This window comes from Falco punctatus (assembly GCF_963210335.1).
Source record: "Falco punctatus genome assembly, chromosome: 12".
NCBI classification, from domain to species: domain Eukaryota; kingdom Metazoa; phylum Chordata; class Aves; order Falconiformes; family Falconidae; genus Falco; species Falco punctatus.
Window position 1 is genome coordinate 28025759 of NC_137592.1, and position 13086 is coordinate 28038844.

A 13086-nucleotide genomic window follows, 5' to 3' on the forward strand; every position below is an offset into this window, starting at 1 on the left:
CATGCCAAGCACATAACAGAATAGGGTTACTCTGACTGAAAAAGAGGAAAAGAAAAAAATAAAAGGTAAAAGCTTACATATATTAAGGAGGATTGTAACATAGGTATTATATTCATCACAATGCTGGATAACAAAGTACTGGACCAACTAATCATGGTCTGTTATTCTGTGTTGCAGCTTTATTTCTGCTGTCAAATTTAATTTGAAACAAATATACGAATTGTTTTTGTCATGTATGAAGTTTGTATTGAAAAATGTTTGGGTTTTTATAATTTAAAAGTTTTTAATTCATATATATCATATAATTCTCATTGAAATTCATATATATGGGCTGTATATCTTTATATGTATATAGAAATACACATTACATAAATACTCACAATCTATTTATATTTTAGGTTTATCTCTTTGATTGACAGGTCAAAGGCATTAAGTGTCCAGAACTGCTGCTAAATGTATTTCAGTGCTGAACCTGGTGGACCGGGGCTGGTTCCCTCAAAGTCACTAAGCTATTGCGGTGCAGCCACTGGTGCTCTGGGTAGCCTGTAAGATCAAGACTTAACACCAGTGCAATGCACAGAGACCACTTGGATCTTGCATTGTGAATGAGCTAATAAGGTATGTTTCTACCGGAGATGCTGCAGAGAACAGTGTAGATAGGCCTCTCTGTACCCCAGCTTGGTTACAGCTGGCCTTGTTAGCACTAGCTTGTTACTGACCTTGCCAAATTTGATCTAGCAGTTGAGAGCCAATAGATTGTTCCTGTACCAGACTCGGAGGACTTTTTATTTTGGGCACAGGACTTCAGCGGGAGAGATGCAGTCTCACATTCAGCACTGACTCTATGCTAAAATACCCTGCTTCAGAGTATGGTGCAGAAGCAATGGCTGAATGGAGCCATCTCATGTCTGGCAAGGTCCAAACTGAGCTGGAGTTACTGAATGTGTACTGCCAAGACTCTTTCTGGTTTGATCTGGCTACATTAACAAAAATAAATCCTTTTAGCCTGCAAAGCACAGTTGCTGCATGCAAGCTGTCTGCTCTTGGACTATGCCAACTCCCAAATCATGCCTGGTTGTGGCTTGGAAGAGTGCTAGCTGGCCTGCATGAAATCTACACTGGGGTCATTCTAACAATATGTAGATGATGAAGTTATCCCAAGTCCTGACATTCTTTATTTTGCAAGTACAGACATAGCTAGTGCGTCTTACCAGATGTAGTTTTAACTCCTTACAGGGTAGCATTCCTGGTTCTGGAAGCACACAACAAGACTGCCAAATCAGGTTACTTCAGAAGCTAATTTGAACTCCGATGGTTCATTAGTTTGTATTGCCCAGACTATGGAAGTGGCTAAATTGCTCTTGAAATCACACTGACCCTGCAAGCAGTATAGATGTATTCGTTTGGAATGTGCTTGAGCTAAGAAACTTCACTGGGTCATTACAGAACAGATAAAGCTCTGCTGCCATGGTATAATTAATGCACAACCCATAAAAAGCTGATGATTGTCAGATGAATTCCTTCTTTACATCCTAACTAAAGCATCTAGTTCTACCAAAGTATAGGAACTAGATTCACAAGAACAAGTCACAGTGAGTAACTTCTAGATATCTTGCTACCTCATAAAATTCTCAACTCTGACTAGGTGACTGAATCTTTCCATATATCTCCCAGGATGCATAGGAGGTGGAAACAAATTAATTCAGACTTACTGTGTTCCAGATATGTGCTTTAAAGTCTGTTTCATCAAAAGGCCTGGATGTTTTTTGTGAGGTTGGAGTGGTGAAAACATGATCACGTCTTGCCTGAAAACGCAGATTTTTCAAATCCCGAGATTCAGGCGTGAGCTAGACTGCTAGCAGGTCAATTGTTTGCCTACAAGGCTGTGTAGAAGCTCTGTGAGTTTTTTTAACTGGCATTGGCATTGAATTCTTGACTTTGCACAAGAGGCACTTATGTACTTCTGAATGTAGCTTCAGGTGACTTCAAAGGACATAATGCTTGAATGGACATGTGAGGTCATTTAAAACAGGGTCTCTATTTCAGGCAACGTCATCAATATACTTACCAAACTCCACTTGAAAGCAGAACAGTTTGTTTGATCCCACTACTGCTATGAGCAAGCATTTCCAGGATCTGACTGCTCTGGTACTAGAAAGTTTTTCTGTATTTCCAGCATAAATTTATTCTTGGGTAATTTATTCCACTTGTTTTTGAGCCACCACTAGCCTGAATGCACTTTCTGTCATGCTGTTGAAGAGACTGATATATAGAGAGCAGACCTTTTCAGCCTCCATTCTGTTAAGAGTGAGCTGCCTCTTCTTCCATGTTCCCATTGAAAAGCTCTCCCTCCGTTCTCCATATCTTCTTTAAAGGATTTCTCTGTTGTTTTTCTGGTCAAATTAATAAGAGTGGATGATCACAGGTGTTCATAGTATTCTGGAGAGTTATCTTACCCTAACTAGTCCTTACTATGAATGGACAACGAAAGCTGATGTTCTTAGTTCTTTCCAATAAGCCTTATTCAAAAAAAGCAATCCCACCTCTCTTAATAGCATTTTGTTTCTCTTCAAGAAAAATATTAAAGTCAATGGAAAAATTGTTTAATGTGAGGATACTTCCCCTTTCATTGAATTTGGTGAAGCTTCTCCTGAGCAGAAATAATTTATGAAACTGGCCAAAGCATTAGTTGGAGGAAGTTTAATGTAAGGCAGGTATCTCCAACCCAGAACTCAAGAGTAATGAGACCTTTTAAAATGTCTGGCAGTATCAAGAAGCTGTGGACCTCACAGACAGCAGAGCAAGATACAGCCCTCAGCATGTTCCTTGCTCTGTGGTGTTACCCAGATGGGTTGCAGTATTTTGCTGGGTTACTCCAACAGACTGACACCACTTGGCTGCAGTCCAGCGCTAAATCATTATGCGGTGGTGCTGCTGCAGAGGCAGGAGGATTTCGATACCATGTTCATACTGGTGTTCAAATTAGTAGTTTTCTTACAATGACAGAATTGTCTCCCTGGATTTGTCAAAGGGTACAATAAAAACCAACTTTTTTTTTTCCAAAGTCAAATAGCTCTGTTGTTATATAACAAGAAGCGTATGATTACTGTAAAAAGTCCAGAAACTTATCCTGAGTTTCTCTCTGATGTGGCTGTGTGGTCTGTCCTCTGAAGAATTGTACTCGTGTAGTGGATGTTATCAAGACCAGATCTGTCATTTTCTCTGTTAGACTTGCCAGTTGTATTTATTGTAAGAGAAGAAGCCCAAATAGAGGAAGGGAGTATGAGGGATAAAAGATACCTGCTGCCCTCAATCTCTCACCATGTATCTGGCTAAACACAAGGTAAGAATACATTGACCAAAGCAAGGCAAGTAAAGAACTGCATAGCTGTTGATGAAGAACAGAAAAAATACTGTGAGCTTTGGTCAAAAGTCAATCTCTTCCCCTTGATGCACTTATAAGGGAGAAATAATCTGTGCTCTTTCTTTTGTCTCCCATTTCTCCTTTTGGGTTGGTGGAAGCTAGAGAGTTCCTCCCCAAGCCTGCTACTTCCTGTTTCTTTTCCTGGAAAGAGTAAATGTCATTACCGAGGAGCAGCAGTTTGCTTGGTTTACACGCTTTAGTGACACAGATAGATCCCACAAAAATCATAAGAAAAATTTCATCTCCCTTTTCTCCTCTGAACAGGTGTGCAATGAGCACATGCTTAAATGAGTATTTATTTTCCTCGTTTGCACCTTCTGTAAAGTCTGAATGGTGATACCTAGCTTGTGAAATGTTTCCAGACATATAATATTAAAAAAAAAAAAAAAAAAAAAAAAGAAAAAAAAAGAATCTGCTTAAAGGAAAAAGGTAGGAGATAGAAAAAACTGTGGGAGGATGAGAGCTGAATGAGCTGCTTACCAAAGAGCAGCTACACAGTGTGCTGACCTGTAGCTGCCTGGAAGGGATGAGAAGGCAGCCCTGTTGGCAAGGTGTTGCTCTGTGCTTCTGCCCATCCTATTTATATTAGGTAATTGCAGCAATGTTGAATAAAATTGTTGCTGCTATGACTCTTTTCAGTTTCAAATACAGCAAATCAGTGCTGATAGCAGAATGCTTCGCCTACAAATAATTAACTGCACTTAAGCTGTCAGAAATGTTTTTCCATCTGTTTCCTTGGGCCATACTCTTCCTTTTGTGCTAAGCCACTGAAAGTGGAATATAAAGTTCTTCAACCTACACCTTCTTACAGAAACCGTACTAAGTAAGGTTGTTACGATCTGACACTGCTGTTGGGGTGGTCATGATTACTCATACGTTAGTATGATGTTAGCAGTCTGTTGCTTTTCCTTTCTCCGTTCTGTCTCCACACAGATATTTTTGTAAAAAAAAATTTTTACACCGCATGATCCAAAATTCTTGAATTTACTGGATATTTTCCATTGTTTCCAGTAGACTTCATTTAATGCCCATTACTCAAGAGCTACATGGGAAATAGGCTCACAGTGGAAAATCTTGAGAGTTTTGCCAGTAGGGATTCCATCCTTTAGATTTTGATATGCCATCCATTTAACTGAATTATGTTAATGGAAGAGGAACATGCATTTCAGAGGCATAAGTGTAACATTTCAGTGCTCATACCAGACTGTCACAGAAAGTTATATTAACTTGGTAAAAATATTGACTTCATGGAAGGTAATGGAAATTTTACCTCTTATTTCATGTAAGCCCCACTTAGCATCTACAATTTCTACCAAGAGGTCAATGGAAACCAAACCCAGTAAGTTCAGTTAATAAAAGAATGTTACTGGATGTTAGATAAAGGTTGGGTTGCTACAAATAGAACAGGAGATCAAAATCAAGTTGAATATTTATTTGAATATGAATAATAAAGGAGTTGAAATAAAGTAAGATTTTTTTTTTATTTTTTTTTGAGAAGCAACAAATATTAGACTGCCATACATGCTGCTCAGAACTTTGTATCAGTGATTTCAATCCATATTCCTGCTCTGGTGAGTTTTTTGATCATTCATTGCTCATGAACACATTGTTCTGATTTATTTTTGTTCTACACAGTAATGCAGTTGTAGGTGGGAAGGAGGGAAAATTCTGCTCTAAAATACAGCATTTCCTTTTTTTTCTCCCAGTAACCTATGAGCATGCTGTATCAAAATTCTAATAATGTATTTCAGTGGTACACCTCAACCTAAGGATTAAGCTGCCTGGTGCAGATAATGTTATGTTGCAATTTAATCAGTCACAGCTCTAGAAATATTTGTAAGTGCTTAAACAATTTAAGTAGTCATTTTCTTACCTTTAAATTGCTGGCCACATCTCGTATAAGAGAAAATGTACTTCAGTGGCCCAGTTCCATGACTTTCTGGGTAGCCAAACTCAATAAATCTATGTAAAGCACTTTTCATATTTTATTTTTTCCTAATAATGAGACCCCATGTTTAGGTCATATATTACAGAAATGGACTGAAGAATTGAAAAGACAAAATCTCTTACTTCGTCCAAACCTTGATGTTGCTCCTTTTCTCCTGTGAAGAAGCATCCCGAATATCACCAGTCTCCTGACAGATCTGAAGAAATCTGACTGTCCCGCTGTTCTGACAGTTTCAGTCTTGTTAAACAGATTTGGAACCACTGATCAGTAGCATGAAACACTGACTGGAAAGTATAGCTCCTACAAACCATGCTGAGATTTATGGAAATATCACACAGTATATCACAAAGTAACACAACAGTGATCCAGTCTTACGGAATAGCTCTCACCTGTGCATAGTGATATATAGTACCAAGCAAATAATAGTGGAAGTAATATAGTACAAGCAAACTGGAATTTCTGCTCCATCTATAACTTTTTTTTTTATACAGTATTTTGCTTGATGTAAAAAACAAGGTAAAGTACAAGACAGAAGATAAACAGACTGTAGCACTTAAGAGGAATGCAAAGATCAACCATAGTTATTTCTAAATATTTCAAGTAATTACTGTTTCTGACAGTTATTAACAACTCTTGAGTTGCTGGACATGCAAACTGTGATGTTAATAGTAGCTTTAACAATACATACATTTACTTATTTTGGAATAAGAATCCATGTTTCTTTCTAAAACATATTTAACGCGTTTTCAGACCTTACCTGATTCTCAATATATAGCAAATTTAAATGTATTATGAAAACCTCCAAATGAAATGCAAATACAACATACAGCAAACATGGCAGATCCTTTAACAAATTTCTGCAGAGCGTTGTTATTCAAAGGTAATTTCTAGGTCTGATGTCATTTATTGCGACTCCCTGGACAGTTGAAGCCCACTTGGATGCTGCAGTTGTAAGCAGTAGTTCTGCAATAATACAAGCAAATACAAGCTTGTTTATGTCTTCCCAGCTGCCCAGAAACATCTTGTCCTGTAGCCGTGTTTACTACAGAGCGGATGACATCCACTTTGACAGTTTGAATCGCTTGCCCTTTCAGAAGGTAAGAACATCACAGTGCAAAACTTCTTAGCCGTTTCCAGCCCGTGATGTTGATCTGAATTGCCTTTGCAAGCACACACTGGTTTCCAGCTTGAAAAATACCATCAGGCAAGAGCAATTTTCACAGACCTATTCTTGAGCTTCAGCTTTTACTGTTTTGGATTGGTTGTGGGGGTTTTTTGTCTGAAAGGAAGATTAATTTCCTATAAATATGACCAGCATCACTGTGCTGGTTTTGGAAGCCTTCCTCCCACCAACCATTTTGTTGGGTGCATTTTAGTACGTATCAAAGTACTAAATCCATGTCTTTGAAATGTGTTTCTTCTCAGGTCTGATTTTCAGCATTCCTTCTCTTCCAGTGCTGAGTAGTCGTCTAGCCAAAAAGAGGTACATAAATGAATTGTAAAGTTGTATAAAATAACTGGTGGAGGAGGGCTCTTATTTATGCTTTCTTAAAACATAAAAACAATAGGAGCACTGAAAGAAAATTGAGAGGCCAAGATGTGAAACGTGAAAAGAAATATATGCCCCATTTTAATTAATGAACGCATTGTTCATTACGAAGGGTACAAGTATCAGGACACCAAATACTCAGTATTGTTCCATGTGAACCTATACCCTTATATAGATAAACATTTTGATAATTCCATTTGAAAGAATAAAACCATAGAAGAGTAGAAACCCACAGCTTTCAGGAGCCATCCAATTGCCAGTGGTTTGATTTCAGCAGACTATTTACCCTGTGACTAGCTTACCTATTACTAAGTTTTTTCCACTTTGTTCTGAAATGTCTAGAGGTGGCTGCTATCAGACATAGCAGCTGAAGCTAGATGGACCACGGCTGTGTTCATTCAAGAACTCAGATTCTGTTCTCAAATGACCATAGATCCAGGACATCTACTGAATTTGAAACTGTGTTTCAAATTAACTTCTCTACACTGAGGATATACCTTTCAAAGGCTCCTAAATGACTTCGGACCGTAAGTCTAATTTTCACAAATACTTGGATATTTACTTAATAGACCTAAGGATCTTAAGAACCTCTTGAAAGTGAGACAGAACACTTGACCACATACCAAGCGTTCAGTATGCAGGGGAAAGCGGTAAGACTTTGCCACATGGTAGCTATTCCCCCACCAGCTCCTTGTATTTGCACTACAGCCTTGTAAAACAAAGTGCGGTTTCACAGGTAGTTTGCACTTGATACGCCCATAGAGGAAGTTAATTCAAAGTAGCTAATGTATTCTTCAGTCCTTCATTGCTCTTTAGATTCACTTTCCTCACAGGTGAACCCTTAGACTTCTAAATACTTTTAGACACTTTTATTTGAGTGAGGTCTGCTCACTCCTGTTAACTGCAGGGTATCCTCTAATCAGGTAATCAGAAAGGATATAAAAATAATGTGAAGCCAGATAATCCCTCTTCAAGAAATGAAGTTCTTGTAGTTGAGTTATCAGATTGAGAAAATAAGAGTTCAGTTCTTGCCCATTACGCAGCCTTCCTTTGTCACTTCGGGCAGGCACTTAGGCACTTAATCTCTCAGCTCACCATCTCCTAACTGGAGGTGATAGTGCTTACTTTCTCCCTCATTTTGTCTGTCTTGTCAGTTTAGATTATGAACTCTAGTGAGATGGAACTGTTCTTTGAGTAATGCCCGGCACTGCATAGCTGAAACTGGGAACTACATGTCTAGGTGGTATTATAATCATAACTAATTAATACTTTTTCTCATGGGAGGAAGGAACTGAATTCAGTGGAATTAGTCAAAATGTGTTTGTTCCACTGTTACCAAGATCAGTACCTGACCTGGTATGATGCTGTGCCTTAGGGCCTAGTGTGTGTGCTTCAGCCTCTGAATGCATGTAATGCTGTCATTTGATGCTGCCAAAAAGCACTAAAATGTAAAGAATAAAAAAATCCAAACAGCTCCTCATTTCAGTATTTTGCAGCCTTCTAATTCCTCTTTGCTCTCTATCCTTTTATCCTCTTCCTTTATCACACAATGGTATCCTGGTTTACTCATCTTTCACTGTTGGCATTGAAAGCATACCCAGTGCAAGCGTAGAATAAAATGGTGGCATTGGGTCTAATGCTGATCATCTGTCTACTTGCGGACATTTATTTGAGAATAAAATTATCCTGTTTTGGTTTTAACCAGGTACAAATGGAAATGAGCTATTTTGATAGAAGTTCTTTCTATTCTGGAATGTGAATAAAGCCACATGTGTACAGGAATATGTTTTTTATCTGCATTAGCACAGTTGGCTTTTTTGTTAGACTAGATCAGAAGTTGCCTCCATTTGGCAAAGGATGTTAGATTTTTATAGATTTAACCTAGCCGCAAAACAGCAGAACTGTGTTCACACACAGGAGTGTGTTCCAGTTGCAAGCACTGGTGTAAGCCTTCTGTAACCTTTCATGGTGTGGAGTCATGCAGGTTATTGGTGGGCATCTGCCCTTCGAGCCACTGCATTTGATTTTGCACTGCAGTAGATGAGGAGTATTCACAGCTTAACTCCACTATGGGACTAGTGTTTATATCAGAATGAAAGTAAAACCACCTGGCAAGTTAGTATATTAAACAGTGCCAAACTTCTGCAAAGTGTTTAACCCTTGTTTCTTCCACCACAGTTTATATCACCCTTGAATCTGGTCACTTAGTGTTTCAGTTCTAGATCCTTGCGTTCAACACTTAAGTAGACTGGTGGGTTTTATGTGTATGTATATCTTTTTCTAAGAGATTGCATGAGATGAACTGTGGAGGAATCTAAGGTTTTTCTATATCCATTTATTGTCCATTTATAAGCCTTTAAATACTTTGGCATCTAACTTCATGCTTCTTGATATGCACATATGCACACAAGCTATCTAGAAACTAAATAAATTCTTGTCTGTTAATACAATGAACAAAGGGAAGTCCTTTTCCATTATCTCTATGTATATACCACTTATAGCAGGTCCAAACAGTAATATTACTTACGGATTTATACTGAGCAAGAAGAGGAAGACATACTTCTGGACTTCAGTAGCTTTTCTAACAAGTTCATTTAAAATTCATTTTTGATGAGCACTACTGGTGAGTTTGGAGGAGCTGCTGTGTAGTCATTGTAAGCCACACCACCTCAGGTCATTTGAGAACCTTTTTCCAAGGCATGTTGAAGACACTCCCTGAATGTCCTTGACTTTTCGGCCTTGAAAACCTAAATGCAGTTAGCAAGGTCTGCAGGAGAAAAATTAAAGCAGATCAGTCCTGTCTGTCATCCAGAGCACCGTCATTCTTACAGCAGCAGCCTGGGCTTTGGCTTTGAGTATCTGTGAAGGAAAATGTTGCATTTTCTGTCATGGCTTTGCCTTTCAAGAGCAGGTGATGTCCCTTAATTATTAAATAAGATTGCTAAATTGTATTAGAAAATGTGAATCATTCTTTCAAAACCTGTTGCCTTTCAGTAGAAGCAGTATTTATCCTCCAAATGCTTCTTGAAGTGGTAGCAGCAGCAGCAGAATTTTAATGTACCCTCTCTCATTCATCATTGGAAGTCTACAACAACAAGTGATGAATCTTTGATGAACCTTGTCAAGCTTCTTTCAGATAGTACTAGTAGTTTTACAAGCTTCAGAGAAGTTCAGAAACAATTTGTTACGACTGTATCTACTTTTCTCTGTGAGCGCTCAACGCGGTGCTGAGCACTGATACATCGCCAGATTACAAAGTCTTGTCCCTGTGTTTCTAGAGTAAATGAAAACCTATGTAGCAAACTTTATAAGGAAATTTTCCAGCAAAAATCCTGATAAAAGCTGCTAGACTTCAGGTTTCCTTTTAAAGATTTAAAAAAAAAAAAAAAATTGTTGTTGTAAGTGTAATGAATCCATTGACAGTATCTAGAAACAATCTCTTATCCCAGAGCACTGGGAGTAATTATGAATTGGTGACACTTTTTTCATGCAATCATAGGGCTCTGTTTTCTCTCTGCAACATGTTTCAACTTCCGTGAAACACACTTCTGTCTCTAGCAGATATTTTGTTCCCAGAGCTTGGTGCAAATTTTATCAAAGACAAATAGTGTGTTCTCAAATGAGGATGTTACTTTTGTCATTTCTTGTTTTGTCATCTTGGTTTTCTGCCTCACCCTGCTAGAGGCTAGAGTCTGAACTACTGCATGCAAGCACTGAGAACTCAAAGACCTGGAAATTTGTTTACTGTTAACACAACCTTTGCAGTCACCAGTATTGTTGGCTATGAAAATAATCTGCCCTTTTAAAAGTTTACCTTGGAACTTCATAACTTGCAGAAACTCTGGATATAGTTTCTCACCTGAATTAAGGTATATCTGCATGGCTGCCTTATTTCAAGTCTCTCATAAAGACAGAGCAATTGATCTACAAAAGATTCTTGACACTTCCCAAAAGCCAAATTGATCAGAGCTGCTTTGCCATGTCCTTGCCAATGATCGGGAACGATGGGCTCTGGGTAGGACTCCATCCTTGGAAACTGATGTTAGCTGGCCCATGCTGAGATCGGCTTTCTTACTATGTTAAATGATGGGCTACTCTGCCAGTTCCAGCTTTGTTTCCCTAGTGTTTCAGTTCAGCAATACGTTAAAGTGATACAGTAACCCTGGAGAGGTGGAGCAAAAATACACAAGTTGTTTAATGGTTTCCTGCCAATTGGTAGTGAGGCTACAGACTCCTTATATCCTCTCAGGGCAGACAGGTATTTATCAATTCTATCCAACTATGAAAATTTCAGTTTCAATCACTGATGTCTTAACCTGCAGGCCATATGTGCAGAGGTGAATTTATCAGGTGAGCTTCTTCATCAATAGTGGGTGGAAGATGTTACCAAATTATATCGTAAGTGATGTGTTCTCTTTTAAGCCTGACTTTTGAGTCCGTGGTTTCTCCATTATGCTCATAAAACTCTCATAGTATTGGTCTGTGTAATTCATTTGACTGTGACATTGATTTGATGCCTCTTCACGTGAGGATCCAACTAACTGGTTGGATTCTTGATCCACCTATGATCAGTCATAGTGGCTGAACTTCTAACTGTCTCACTTTGTTCCTTCTTGGAAAGCTTCCTCCATTGCCTGTCTTCTCAGTTTCTGCCAGGTAATGTCTGGAGCTACAACTTTTCACAAAGATTGGGAAGTGTGTGTATTTGTATGAGGTGTCTGTGCATAGCTCAGACAGCAGAATCCCAGGAAACCAGAGTATGGATGAGATGGCTGCAGACAAAGCAGACTGACCTCATTGTGTAATTGATACCAATCTGTGGTACCTAAGCCCTATGAAGTGCCTGGAATTATCATATCACTGAATGTTCATACCTAACTGTTCATACTGAGTGTCTAGCTCAGTAACCCATTTCCTACAGTGGCCAGAGTCTTACAGGAACAGTGACAGTGTGTTAATAGGTGTGGTACAATCTGTCCTTCATGTCAAGTCTCATCCTCATCTCTTATAGCCAAAGATTTGTGCAAACTCCTGAAACCTGGAGTAAACATGCCTGAAACATTAATTATAATTGATTTTCTTTATGTATGCAAATATTCAAACTTTTTTATTCCATCTGAATTTTTGGGTTTATGTTGCCATAGGCTCTAGAATTTTATTAGGTGTTGTTTGGGGACACAAAGTTCTTTTACTGCTTTGGAACTTAATCCTAGTTACATTGAAAGCTGCCATTCTCTTTGGTTATGAGATTGGCAAGACGGCAGTTCCTGATGTATCACCTTTACAGTATTCATTATCAAATTCTATCTTTTTTTGGTGGTCAATACCAGAATTCTTAGTGTTTCTGCATTTATTTTTCTGTGCTTCATCTCAGCTTTTCTCCCTTTTTGTGATACCATAACTGCGTATACTTTTAATTTGGGTGATCTGAACAGCATTTTTGTATTCTCTGTTATTCGTTGTTCTGCTTCACATGCAACTGTGCGTGTTTATTTTTCTGTGTTTAAATTACAGCTGCCATGAAGCAGAAATCTTTCCTGAGCTCTCCAACTGTGATAGCCAGTTGGGCAGATATCCAGCTGGGCAGATTGGACTGAGATACCCATTTGGACCAATTCCTTATTTGATTTGGAGTCCAAAACAGCTACTTTTAAAACTGAATTAAAGCTGTGTGCTAGCCCTTGCAACATACAATCTGTTGACCAAACAGAGCTGTAGGGCAACTTCCTTGCCTGTGATTCTGCAGCAGCACCATTACCTCTGACAAGACACCTGAAAGGTGGTGCGTACACCCAAAACAGAAGTATTGCTCATCCTGATTTCTCAAGCTGAGAGGTATAGCCTTGTAAGAGGGAGAGGAGGGAGGGAACACAAGTGGATGAAGCAAATTGACTTTGGAGGGAAGCAGGAAAGTGTGTAAGTTCTGAACCCATCTGACACTTGTAGCAGATAAACTGGAGTATTCAGTGGCTCATCCGTTTACCCACGCAAAGGTGTCTGCCCACGACTGGGTGGCCTTTTCCAGGTCTCATTGCAGCAGTTAAAACCCACTAACCCAAGCAGCTTGACTAGCTGTTTATCACACTTTCCCCTCTTGAACCTACAGCCCCTGCGGCTCTGCAGACAAGGTGGTTTTATATGAGTGTTGCCTAATTTGCATCAGGG